Here is a 13,834-nt window from a genome sequence, read left to right as displayed (position 1 = left end):
GTGCAGTGTCGGGAATGCTGCAGGATGGAAGGGTCTCCACCGCTGTCCCCTCCAGTGGCCGGGCTTGGGAGAGGGTGCAGTGGCCATGCTCAGGGCCACCCTGGGTCTCTGCTGCAGTCCCCACTGTCCCAGCAGCTCATCTTCACTCAGCCCAGGCCAGGCGGCGCCCTGGCCCTGCAACCCCACGGTGGGCCCGTGGGCCATGCCCCTCGCACTCCGTCAGCCTCTCTGAATGGGGGTCACGAAGCAGCCACATCACACAAAGGCCGCTAGTCCTCTGGCCATGCGGGCAGCAGAACTGGGTGCGCTGGGCTGGGCCGCAGCGTCAGATTCCAGCCCAAGAGGCGGAGGGCAAGGCCCAGGCAGGCGCTGGCACCAGACCAGGAGTGGGGCACCCTCGGAGCACGGTCGGCAGTGTCCATTCCCTGGAGTCGGGGTGCACGTGGCAGTCAGGAAGGAGCAGCGTCCCCACCTGCTTCCCGGGAGACCGTGGCCTAATTCTTATTTCCAGCCACCTCGCTTGGTGCTTGGCACACCTGGGACCAGCTCCACTTCCACTCAAGGGAGATTTCTGGCTCAGCTTCAGGAGAGGGATTCCAGAGGACTGTAGAAGATGCCGTGAGAGGGAAGCAAGGCGCGGGCTGTGGAGTCAGTCTGGGTTCCACCCTGATCTCATGCGAGGAGGAGCTGAGTTTGCCCTGGCAGTCATCTGGTTTCTCAGATTCTTAGTGTTGTTGTTGTTTTTCTTTTTTATAAGTGTATAAAAAAGCTGAAGAACTCACTTAAAGGAGCTGTTGAAGGTCGGGTGCAGGGGCTCATGCCCATAATCCCAGCATTTTGGGAGGCTGAAGAGGGTGGATCACTTGAGTCCAGGAGTTTGAGACCAGCCTGGCCAACATGGTGAAACCCCATCTCTACTAAAAAAGATTTATTACACTGAACAATTCTGACCACCAACAACCAATGGGGGGCGGGAGAGAAGAACATCTTGGTCTCAGCAAACTTTCCTCCCTTGCTTTGACATTTTTGAGGATTCTTCCCCAAACCTATTACGCCTATATTATGATGGTTACAAATTTTCCAATTCTGCCACTCCTTCCAGTGCATTATTTTTAGTATCTCCATTAAAGGGGCAAAAAAAAAAAAAAAAGATCCACTACTTGTAATAACAAAACAATGTTGGAAACTGTCATTAAATCAGGATAAGTGAAAACCAGATCTGTTCCCAGACTTGCAGGACTATAAATTTAGGAAGTACACAAAAAATTAAAAATTAATTACACAATAGGATAGGATACATTAAATATGTACAGCTTTTTGTATGTCAATCATACTTGTAAGTAGTTTTAAAAACAAATGATCCAACCCAGACCACCAACTAATAAAGAACAAACGAATGAGTCATACAGAAGAAAAATCACACGTTTTGGTTTACCCCTCCTTTTGAATTAAGAACACTAACAATAAAATTTGCGTGCAATGAATATGGTTCCCTAAATACAACAGATGAATTATTTTACATACACATCTTATGTTTATTTATGGAGAATTGGTTAATAAACACATTTTAAGTTCAATATATTATGTATTTACGAATGGGAAGCAACCTTAAACATTCTAAACACCAGAAATATACAAAACAATTATAAGTGAAATAATACAGACAAAGTCCCTTGTGTTTTGATCCTGGAGTCAAGCCATAGAAATCTCAGGTTTTTAAGAGAACTTTGAAAAATAATGGTTTGAATATTAAAAATCATGTGTTTGGGGGAGGGAGAGAATTAACGGCCTTTCTTTGCCTTAAAATACTTCACGTTTTATGAAATTGCAATTGGAATGAAGCAGCTCCTAAAGTAGTCAGTGTTCAGAGGAAGAGAAAATTGAGCACAAGAGCCAACTGCTGTTTTACCCAAGTCCTTCACAACGCTCAGCTGAAGAACTCACTTAAAGGAGCTGTTGAAGGTCGGGTGCAGGGGCTCATGCCCATAATCCCAGCATTTTGGGAGGCTGAAGAGGGTGGATCACTTGAGTCCAGGAGTTTGAGACCAGCCTGGCCAACATGGTGAAACCCCATCTCTACTAAAAATACAAAAAATTAGCTGGGTGTGGTGGCGGGTGCCTGTAATCCCAGCTACTCAGGAGGCTGAGGCAGGAGAATAATTTGAACCCAGGAGGCGGAGATTGCACTGAACTGAGATTGCACTACTGCACTCCAGCCTGGGCAACAGAGTGAGACACTGTCTCAAAAACAACAAAAAAGAGCTGCTGCTGAAGTCATGTCTATTTTAGAAAAGTAGTATGAATGAGTTTTTCTACATATTAACTACAATTTATGGTAATTTGTGAAATGTTTTTCTGTTTTTAAATGTAAGAGTCCCTATCTCCACTCACAAAGCAACAGGCACTGTTAGGGGTCTTAGGCTAACATCTGCCACCCCACCAGTCTGCATGACCCATAAACAGGTGTGCAGAGGACCAGAGTTCACCTGTCAGCAGCACCACAGAATCCAACTCTCCAGCTTTTCTGCCATTAATTACCATAGATGTGGCCTTTTTCCTGATATTCTATTCCCATTGGAGGCTTTTTATTAAGACCTTGTTCCTGTGAACACATTTGGGGCACAACATATTGTCTTCAAGGTGCGGGGGTGGAAAATTGGAGGCAGGAAGCAAGAAGAGTGCACTCATTCTCCCTTCTTGCTTTTCTGGAACCCAGGCTTGACCAGCATGAAACTGCAGGTGAACCCAACCATCTGTGTCTGCAGGGAGACTCTTCCCATGGACCACACACCACCTGACACCAGAGGCCTCTTCTGGAGATTCCACTGTTTCTGGCGTCCTCGCCCTGGCCGAAATCCTCACCCAGGAGGCCAGCAAAGCCTCTGGGGCAGAAGTTGTCACCACAACTGTATTAATTCCCTCGAGGAGAGCAGTGGAATCCTCCAGGGCAGGCAGCCCCCCCGCAGGGGAAGAGCCGCTTCAGGAGGGTGTGTCTGACACCTTGCAGGGATGTTCCCCTTTGTCCACCTTTAATTTTTTTTGCAATGATTTCCGGATTTTGGCCTCTTTTGCTGTGCTAGGAAAATCCTTTTGATTTGGGTAGGCACACAGGCACTTACATGCATCCAATTTCTGGCCTTTGGAGCTCAGCTTCAATTGTTGGCACCAGGCCCGCAGAATGTCCTGGTGAATCAGATTAACAGGTGGCAGTTTAGAGGGTAATGAAGGGATTGGTATCTTCTTCTGAGGTCTGGGGTTATCGGTGTGCTCTGCCTTCTCCTTAGGGCAGAGCACTTTCTCGCCTTTGACAGACATTTTTTCTTTGGTTTCCTTTGCTGATGTTCCTGGCAAAGCAATTGTATTTAGTTGGTTAGAAGCCTGCTGATCCTCTTCCCTCGACTTCTCTGTGGAGGTCCATTCCTTGCCTTTTGCCTTCTCCCTTTCTTCGTGGTTTAATCTCAGAAGAGCTGCATAGCAGTGTTTGCCTCGCTCAGTGTGAAGCTGCAAGGGAGTGTACACCTGCCCCAGGCCGCATCTGGAGAACTGTGGGTGCTGGCAGCTATCACCCTCCATTTCCTCTCTTTTGCTGAATAAGAAGTGGCTTCACCTGGAGACCATGGCGTCCCCCTGACAAGTCCACTTTGCTGTCATCTTTTGTTGGACATGTAAGTGATATCCACACATTTGTACTTTTTAGGCATTGCAAAAGCTTTAAAAGGTCATTTTCCTTGGGAGGAATATCCTGGTGAAGGTTTTTTTTTTTTTCTTCCTTTTTGTCATCAATAAGCTCTTCTAGAAATGCCTGTTCTTTGGCTGGAAAAGGTTAAGATTCAGGTCATTCTACAAAACCCACCAAGCAGCTGTGTGAAATATGAAACAGATCTTCAAATCACAGACCTTACTGAAGGGGGTAATGAGTAGAAGGCTGAAAGAAAGACTGTTCGTTCACTTTCAAGCATGCATCTTCCACTGCTGTGAGACGCCGATGCCCAAGGGTAAGTGGTGACCGGCACACATGACAGCCACCGGCTTCTGTTCTCTGGCCCATTCTGGGTGTTGCTGTATTCCAGGACTCCGGCCGGCAGGGCAGCTTCCAGTGACACCTGTTTTCCTGTGATTCTAACAGCACATTCAGTGCAAGGCACTTTATTATGAGTGGAATCTTTCAGGCAAGGATAATGTGTTTCCAGAGTGTCTTAGGGACTAGAAATGGAGTTAAGGAATATGAGTAATATCCAGGAGAAAGACTGAGGAGAGAAAAGCAAACAAAAACACATAAGAAAGCAGACATAAAGCCAGGTGGGGGTGCAGGCCTCTCTAGCTGGGGAAGAAGCTCGCTTTGTCCATGGGGCTGATGGAGAGGGGGTGGTCTCAGGGTCGCAGGGTCTCTTGAGCGGCTGGAGCTGGACAAATAGAGGGAGCAGAGGTCAGCGGGGGAGGTCAGTGGCAGAGGTCAGCGGCAGAGGTCAGCGGGGGAGGTCAGCAGCTGAGATCAGCGGCAGAGGTCAGCAGCAGAGGTCAGTGGGAGAGATCAGTGGCAGAGGTCAGTGGGGGTGGTCAGTGGGGGAGGTCAGCGGCAGAGGTCAGTGGCAGAAATCAGCAGCAGAGGTCAGCGGGGGAGGTCAGTGGCAGAGGTCAGCAGCAGAGGTCAGTGGGGGAGGTCAGTGGCAGAGGTCAGTGGTGGAGGTCAGCAGGGGATGTCAGCAGGGGAGGTCAGCAGCTGAGGTCAGTGGCAGAGGTCAGCAGCAGAGGTCAGTGGGGGAGATCAGTGGCAGAGGTCAGTGGGGGAGGTCAGCGGGGTGGGTCAGCAGCAGAGGTCAGTGGCAGAGGTCAGTGGCAGAGGGCAGCGGCAGAGGTCAGCAGCAGAGGTCAGTGGGAGAGGTCAGCAGTGGAGGTCAGTGGCAGAGATCAGTGGCGGAGGTCAGCGGGGGAGGTCAGAGGGGGAGGTCAGCAGCAGAGGTCAGTGGCGGAGGTCAGCGGGGGAGGTCGGTGGGGGAAGTCCTGGGGTTTTCAAAGTGCTTTGCGATGACCTCTTTGGAACTGGAGACAGAGGAAGGAAGGGGTGGCCAAGGACGGGCTGGGGGCCACGCTCATTCCATCCTCCTTTTGACCCTCCTCGCTCTGTTGCAGCCCTGGGAAAGTCATGGAAGCTCTCTGGGCTCCACTTTGCTCATCTGCGAAATGGGGACACATACTATTTGCTAGTTTGGTGAGGGTGTGTATCTGACAGAGGACCCTGGAGATGTCCTGGGACCAGGATGTCACTTCCTCGCCCCAAACCGGGAGGATCTTGGTCCTGCCCGTTCTGTGGGGTCCAGGGGTGGCAGGTGTCTGGGTGAGGATTTGTAGATCAGCACCCACAGCATCACACTGAAGGGGGCTTGGCTGTTGCTGAGTCTGAGCAGGGAGATTTTCTGAGTTTTATTCCTGCAGTGGCCCCTTGTGCACTGCTGAGGAGTCAGGTGTCCCGTCCTAACATCTAAAGGACACTTACAAGCTCAGGCCCCAGGAGAGGTGCCTGCAATCTTTACGCAGCTGCACCCTGAGTGCTGGGGCTCCACCCAGACCACAGTGAGTTCTTGGGCACCCTGGTCACGCCTTTGGCATCAACTCTGTGCAGTCATGTGGGACCCAGAGCTGTAGCTGTGCTGCAGAGTGGAGGCAGGAGAGGAGGCAGCCTTCACATTCCACGGTGGACTGGGGAGTGCCTTTGAAAATGCTGTCATTAAACCCAATCGCCAAGGGGCATTTTGAGTTCAGGGCACCCTCCCGGGGCACGGAGAGGTCTGGCTCTGTTGTGGCTGATGGGAATGGCTGAGTCTGGACTTAAATAGCCCTTTACCCCCCAGGGTAATGGCACGTTACTGTCAGGAAGTTGCACAATGTAAAATCTCAGTCCAAGTACACAGTTGAGTTCAAAAAGATTGAAAACAGAAGGCTGAATGCCAGCCTCTTGGGGATGAATTTAGGCCATTGTTTAGAATAAAATGTTTGGTCAGAAAACCCACACTTGTCCAAACTCTGAGAGACGGGGTGGGGAATCCACTGAGGGAATTCAGGGACAGGAGTGTCCAAGGACTTCAGGGCACTTTGTGAATCAATACTTACTTCATATTCCTTTTGAAAAAATGTCCTATTTTACAGCAAGAGGATCCAACACTGGTGCTGGATTTGGGTCAAAGGCTCTGGGTGGGAGGTCTCTTGTGCTTACACATACATTTCCAGCTCAGTTCTCCGTAAAACTGAAGTTTCTGCCAAGGAAAATGTCCCTTGAACCACCAATGCCTATGGACGGTTTTCACACTGGAGCTCCCTAACCAGCTGACCTCTTAAGAGAGGGCTGTTAGAACAGGTGACACAGGAAACTCAGGTGAGGGTGTGGAGAGACAGGAACTCAGGCGAGAGGTGGAGAGACAGGAACTCAGGAGAGAGATGGAGAGACAGGAGCTCAGGTGAGAAGTGGTAGAGACTGTTCCCTACAGTGGCTATGGGAATAAAGACAAGTTAATGCATGTAAATTGTTAAGATGCAGAAATGATAAAACTTGACCACTGATCGGGTTGGATGGTAAGGTGAGTTACGGGTGTCCTCTGCTTCTAGCAACAAAACGGTTCAGGACAACACACCTGGCACAGGCGGGACGTACTTGGGGTCATGGATGATGACGGGTTCAGTTTTGACCTGGTGGAGTTTGCAGCATCATGGACTGCTTGACAGGATGGTTGGGTAGCAAGTGTGCGTGTGAGGGTGAAGCTTCTTGCAGGGATGGGGCCAAGTGTTACTGACTTGAGACTCAGCAGCACTTAGAAGGAAGTTCAAGAGGGGCGAGAGGAGACCAGGCAGGAAGGAAGCAGGAAGCAGGGATAGAAGTTAGCCCTGGACCCACTCCCAGAGTGAGGCACGGGAAGAGGCGGGTGCTCTTGGAGGAAACGGATACAGTGGGGACAGTGGGCCAGTGAGGTCAGGGGGACAGCAAGCCACAGAGGGGGAGGTTGGGGGAGTCCACCTGCTGACACGGCAGCCCCAGAGCTGCCCGCAGAGCTGCAGCATCCAGGCCGCCATGGCCGGCTTCATCTGGCTGCAGCGAGTCCGCTGGTGTGTTCCGTGAGCTGAGCCTGTGCGGCTAGAGGACTCATTGAATTAGTTTAGAAAAGCTGATGGAGAAAAGCTGTGAATGCAAATTATCCATTGATTAAATATAGTTCACTGGGTAACAGAGCCCGTGGGGTGAGGAGGGGGTCAAATAACCAAGTGCCCCCTGGGAGAGGTGGCAATATTGGGCACAGAGTGCTGGGCTTGGTGCAGGTGCCAGCTCTGCTTCTGGCTGCTGCACAAGGAGCAGTGTTAGTCAGCATGGGCACAAGGCACAGCAGCCAACTCCAACTAGCTCAAGAAGGGAAGACTTTAGTGGCTCGTGCAACTGAATGCCAGGAGGAGAATTGTGGTTGCAGGCACATCGTGTCCGTGTGTTAGGGGTGGAAGGTGTTCACGTTACTGGCAGCGAATCCGCACGGGTCCGCAGCAACCTCAATTCTTGCCTCCTTAGAAGAAATAATTTGAAGGAGGGGCATAAGGCAGAAAAAGACCGAGGCAAGTTTCAGAGCAGGAGTGGAAGTTTATTACAAAGCCTTAGAGCAGGAAAGAAAGTATATTTGGAAGAGATCCAAGTGGGTACCGTGAAGGTCAAGGGCAGTGTTTAACCTTGATCCCTAGGACTTTATTTTTTTAATTTTATTATTATTTTTTTTTTTGAGAGGGAGTCTTGCTCTGTCGCCCAGGCTGGAGTGCAGTGGCGCAATCTCGGTTCACTGCAAGCTCCCCCTCCCGGCTTCACGCCATTCTCCTGCCTCAGCCTCTCCGAGTAGCTGGGACTACAAGCGCCCGCCATCACGCCCGGCTAATTTTTTTGTATTTTTAGTAGAGACGGGGTTTCACCGTGGTCTCGATCTCCTGACCTCGTGATCCGCCCGCCTCGGCCTCCCAAAGTGCTGGGATTACAAGCGTGAGCCACCGCGCCCGGCCGATCCCTAGGACTTTATACGCTGGTCCACCTCCGGCGTTCTGCGCCCTTTCCCGTGACTCTTCCCTGAGGGTGGGCTGCCCGCCTGCGCAGAACCCTCCTCACACTCGGGAAGTGAGCGTGCGCAGTGGACCAGGAAGTGGGACGCATGCCCATCTGAGGCCTTCTTCGCTTTTCCGGTGAGTGTCCCGGGAAGGTCAGGCTCTGCCATGTTGTCTCTTCGCGCACACCCAGGCTCACTTGCCCACTACCTGCGATTTTATTGGAAGCCCTTTTTATCTGTTTGGGAAGTTGCTTCTTCCCGGTGCCTGCATTCAATTGACACTTTAGTGTGACAGCTGCAGACCTTCAGGAAATTGTCTCTCCCTAGCTTCAGTTGCCATTTATCTTTTTTTTTTTTTTTTTTTTTTTTTTTTTTGAGACGGAGTCTTGCTCTGTCGCCCAGGCTGGAGTGCAGTGGCGCGATCTCGGCTCACCGCAAGCTCTGCCTCCCGGGTTCACGCCATTCTCCTGCCTCAGCCTCCTGAGTAGCTGGGACTACAGGCGCCCGCCACAACGCCCGGCTAATTTTTTGTATTTTTAGTAGAGACGGGGTTTCACCGTGTTAGCCAGGATGGTCTCGATCTCCTGACCTCGTGATGTGCCCGCCTCGGCCTCCCAAAGTGCTGGGATTGCAGGCGTGAGCCACCGCGCCCGGCCGGTAACGGTGAACCATCACCCTACGGTCGCCTGACATTCCTGGCAGGTGGGGGAGAGCCCTCTCCTGCCCTGCTCATGTCTGATCCCTATAACATGTGGGCTCAGACAAGGAGATCACAGGGTCTGTCTCTCGCCATCTTATTGCCTCTGCACTGACTTTGCTCTCAGCAGCCTTGCTCCGCGTTCGGGAGAGACCACCACCCAGGGCACAGCCTTGCAGGGCCCCACGCTCTTCACACCAGAAAGAAGAGGAAACTCTCTCCAAACGAGTCTTACTTGGGTCTTGCTTGCGATATCCACAGTGGAGGAAGTGGAGCCACAAACCTGTGTAGTGAAGGCTCCGCATAGCATTGTAGGGGCTCCGCAAAAGGAATGATGAACAGGCACACTTTAGACACCGAATCTAAGGTCCCTCAACCTCAATTCCCCAATCCGCAAAACACACAGGGTATTAATACTGTCAGACTAAGTGTGTATTAATTGAGATGCTGCATGCACAGTTCTCTCCTGGTGGCCTGCACAAAATAGGCCTTCAACAAATAACAGATTTTTTAAAAGACTATTTTTTTTTTTTTTTTTTTTGACATGGAGTCTTGCTCTGTCACACAGGTTGGAGTGCAGTGGCACGATCTCGGCTCACTGCAACCTCTACTTCCCAGGTTCAAGCAATTGTCCTGTCTCAGCCTCCTGGGTAGCTGGAATTACAGGCACGTGCCACCACACCTGGCTAATTTTTGTATTTTTAGTAGAGATGAGGTTTCACCATGTTGGCCAGGCTGGTCTCGAACGCCTGACCTCAGGTCATCCACCCTCCTCAGCCTCCCAAAATGCTGGGATTACAGGCGTGAGCCCCCGCGCCCGGCCAAGAATTTTTTTTTTTTTTTAAGGAAAGGTTTTAGGTTCACAGCAAAATTGAGCAGAAGGTGCAAATAATTCCCATCCACCTCCTGCCCTCACACAGGCACAGCCTCCCCGGCTACCCACATTCCCAACCAGAGGGTTACGTTTGTTACAGTCAATGAGCCTCCATTGACACGTCATTCTCACCCAAGTCCCTAGTTTACATTAGGGCTCATTCTTGGTGTTTGTACATTCTATGGGTTTGGATGAGTAGATAATGGCAGGTATCTATCTTTTTAGTATTATACAGGGTATTTTCACCACCCTAAAAATCGTCTGTGCTTTGCCGATTCATTCCTTCCCCTGAAAGCCCTGGAAACCACTTTTGACTGTCTTCATAGTTTTGCATTTTCCAGAATGTCACAGTTGGAATCACGCAGTTTGTAGTCTTTTGGGATTGGCTTATTTCCCTTAGGAATATGCATGTAAGTTTCCTTCATGTCTCTTCATGAACTGATAGCTCATTTGTTTTTAGTGCTGAAAAGTATTTTATGGTCTGCATGTATTCCAGTTTATTCACCCATCGAAGGACGTCTTGGTTGTTTCTAATTTTAGGCGATTATGTACAAAGCCAGTGTAAACATCCCTGCACAGGTTTTTGTGTGGACATCAGTTTTCAGCTTCTTTGGGTAAATACGAAGGAGTGGGACTGCTGAACTGCATGGGAACAGTATGTTTCATTTTGTAAGAAACTTGTGAGACTGCAGTGAAGGGGTTCCTTTCGCTCTACATCCTTGTGTTGTCAGCGTTTTGGATTTGGGCTGCTTTAGAACGTGTGTAAAGTGTGTTGCTGTTGAGATTTGCATTTCCCTGATGACATGTGAGGTTGAACATCTCCTCATTTGCTTATTAGCCATCTGTATATCTCCTCTAGTGAGGTACTTGTTAAGGTCTTTGGCCCATTTTTTAATCGAGGTGTTTATTTTCTTATTGTTGAGTTTTAAAAGTTTTTGTATATTTTGGATAACAGTCCTTTATTAAATATGTCTCTGCTATTTTTTTTTTAGCCTGTGGCTTATCTTTTCATTTTCTTCACAGTGTCTTTTGCAGACCAGAAGTTTTTGAATCACATCCAGTTTATCAAGTATTTCTTTCATAAATCATGGATTTGATGTATCTAAAAGTCATTGCCAAACCCAAGGTCATCTAGGTTTTCTTCTATGTTACCTTCTAGGAGTTTTGTAGTTTTTTGCATTTTACAGTTATGTCTATGATCCACTTTGAGTTAATGTTTGTGAATGGTGTGAGATCTGTGTTTAGATTCATTCATTGATAGGACGTTCAGTTGTTCCAGCATTGTTTATTGAAAAGATTAGCTTTGATTCATTTTATTGCCTTTGTTCTTTCGTCAAAGACCAGTTGGCTATATTTGTGTGGATATATTTTCGGACTCTATTCTGTTCCATTGATCTATTTCTCTCTCTATATAATATATATATATATATATTGCCAATACCAAAGTGTTTTTACAGTAAGATGTAGCTTTAGAGTAAGTCTTGAAGTCGGGTAGTGTCCATCCTCCAAGTCTGTTCTTCTCCTTCAATATTGTGTTGGCTAGTCTGGGTCTTTTGCCCCTTTTTATAACCTTTAGAATCAGTTCGTCAATATCCCCAAAATAACTTGCTGGGATTTTGATTGGGGTTGCATTAAATCTACAGATTAATTTGGGAAGAATCTTGATAGCTTGACCATATTGAGTCTTTCTATCCAGGGACATGAAATATTTTCCTTCTTATTTAGTTTTTCTTTGGTTCCTTTCATCAGAGTTTTGCGGTTTTCCTCATATAGATCTTTTGCATATTTTGTTAGATTTATTCTTAAGGTATTTCTTTTTTTTTCAAGTGCTCTAATATCAATAGCATTATGTTTTTAATTTCAAATCCCACTTGTTCATTGCTGTTATGTAGGAAAATGATTGACTTTTGCATATTACCTTGCAGTCTGCCACCTTGCTATTAATGTAATCGCTTATTAGTTTCAGATGTTTTTTCTGTGGTCATTTCTCTCAGATTTTCTACATGGACAATTACATCATCTGGAAGCAAAGACAACTTTATTTCTTTCTTCCCATCTATATACCTTATATTTTATTTGCTTGTTTATTGCACTAGCTGGGACTTTTAGTATGATATTGCAAAGGAGTCTGGAGAGGCGACACCGTGCCTCGTTCCTGGTCTTAGTGGGAAAAGTTTTGAGTTTCTCACCAGTAAGTGTGATGTTAGCTGCAGGGTTTGTGTAGATATTCTTTATCAAGTTGGGGGAAGTTCTCATCTATCTCAGTTATCATTTTTAATAGCTGAATAAAAGGTATTACATCGAGTTCATGTTCAAAGCTGGTTAAGGCACCATCACCATGAGGTTTCCATGCATTGCGCGTCCAGAGTCTATGGTTATGGCCCTTCAGTTTCAGATGAAGAATAAAACCAGAGAAAGGCCCCAGAGCCACCCTGGAGTGTGGGGTGGAAAACACCAAGAGGCCTGTTTTTCCAGACCTTCTTTGACGAGCTTCATCTTCAGGTACCAATGCAGTGGGGGTGGGTGTCAGAGGAAGGACAACTAAGTTGGGGAGCCCTCATGGCAGGGACAGCTTGGGATTGGGGACAACGCTCCTGTATTGGCCTTCTGCATCTGGTTTAATTCTGTCCTGAGAGACATCAGCTCTGTTAGCTCCTGCCATCTCTTGGGAGCCTCAGAGCTATGGATAAGGGAATGAACTTTACCACCTGATTTATGAGAAACACTTTGTGAGTGTTTTCCATTTCTTTTCTTCTTTAAAAAGGACAGCAATAAAGAGACAAAAAAGGGAAGAAAGAGGACCTATTTCTGTCTCCTTATCTCCCTCCCACATCCTCCTCTGCCTCCTGCCACTGTCCCTTCCCCAGTATTCCGGTGGTCCTTGGGGTCTGGCTTGCTGGTGCCACAGCTGGGAATGATGCAGAGATTTCAGAATATCTAGGTCGTAGCATCACATCCCAACTGTATTTCAACATTTTCAGTGTTGATTTATAGTCAATCCTACTATATGTTCTAGAAATTAAGAGATTAAACACAAAAACTTAGCCACCCTAGCAAGGACCTGTCCTCAGCTGAACTCTTGGTCAGCCTTAAATTATGTTTGATAATAATAATATAAAAAACCGGGTCAATAACACTGTCTTGTTACAATTGGAAAGGTATCATTCTCTCAAATTGTCCTTTCCAAAGCAGGATTTATTTTCTTCTCTTGAACTCAAGGTAAATTCTAGCTGAGTGAACAGCTGAGAAGCCTGGACTCCTTTGTTAGTATTTTCAGATGAGGGCCTCTAATTGTCAGGCAGGAGTGCTGGATTCATGAAACCGGCTCAGGGCTGCTTTGGGCTTTCCACTAATATATTTGCAAATGAGATGAGAATTGGCAAGTGAAGATCCAATTTGCTCTGCCAATCACCCTCCATTTTCTCTTTGTATTTCCTATCGAGACCAACAGATTTTTAATGCTGAGCAACCTTCCGCGCTGGCTCAGGAACCTACAGTGTCAGTACGGGCCAGGTCCTTTCAAATGGGTTGGAAGAGCAATGTCAAACAGCACCTCAGAGGGCTCTTGGCATCGTGACCCAGGGGCTGGATTTCCATGTTATCTTGCAGACTTGTACAGTTCCTGAGCAGCAGTGGCATGGAATGAGAATGTTGTCTTAGGGCCCTAATTCTCTATCAGGCCACTCCTACCTGGAGACCAGCTGAACACAGAGCAAAGTACAATTTACCAAGGTAGAGAAAATTTGATGCTGGTGAGCATTTCAATCTGAAGCAGAGCTGAGCTACACTGACCAGCACATGACAGAGGGTGGGGAAGGGCAGCTCTGCCATGAGCATGAACCCACCAAATGGCCCAAAGTCCCAAGTCTCCTTTGTAGGACCACAGGCAATTCATGCAGCCTCTCTCTCTGTTTTCCCACCTGTGAAGCTGAGGACTGTGGTGATGCCCTGTTTGCAGAAAATCAAACAAGATCACAAACCAGAAAACACTTTGCAGGAGTCATACTCTCTATGCAAAGTATATATACATTAAAGGTAAAACCATATGATGAAATATTTTCCTATTGTGCTGTTGCTGAAGGTTGGTAAAACCAAAGACAAGGCACACTTAAGTTGCCAAAATAGTCGAGAAAAACAACTGAGGTGAAAAATTGGCCCTATCAGATATCCAAACACAGTGAGAAGTGATTGGAATCAGTG

At 47.7% G+C, this 13,834-nt stretch overlaps 1 pseudogene across 1 annotated transcript; it reads right to left on the bottom strand.

The window, feature by feature from the left end:
- Positions 1–1,404: 1,404 nt before the first annotated feature.
- Positions 1,405–3,432, bottom strand: LOC100591521 (annotated as a pseudogene). The gene has a single exon (XR_004028035.1). The product of XR_004028035.1 is annotated as a developmental pluripotency-associated protein 4 pseudogene (transcript).
- Positions 3,433–13,834: the final 10,402 nt, after the last annotated feature.

Source organism: Nomascus leucogenys, chromosome 3, assembly GCF_006542625.1.
Source record: "Nomascus leucogenys isolate Asia chromosome 3, Asia_NLE_v1, whole genome shotgun sequence".
NCBI classification, from domain to species: domain Eukaryota; kingdom Metazoa; phylum Chordata; class Mammalia; order Primates; family Hylobatidae; genus Nomascus; species Nomascus leucogenys.
Note: the sequence above shows the minus strand (reverse complement) of the source record. Positions and strands in the feature narration are given on the sequence as shown.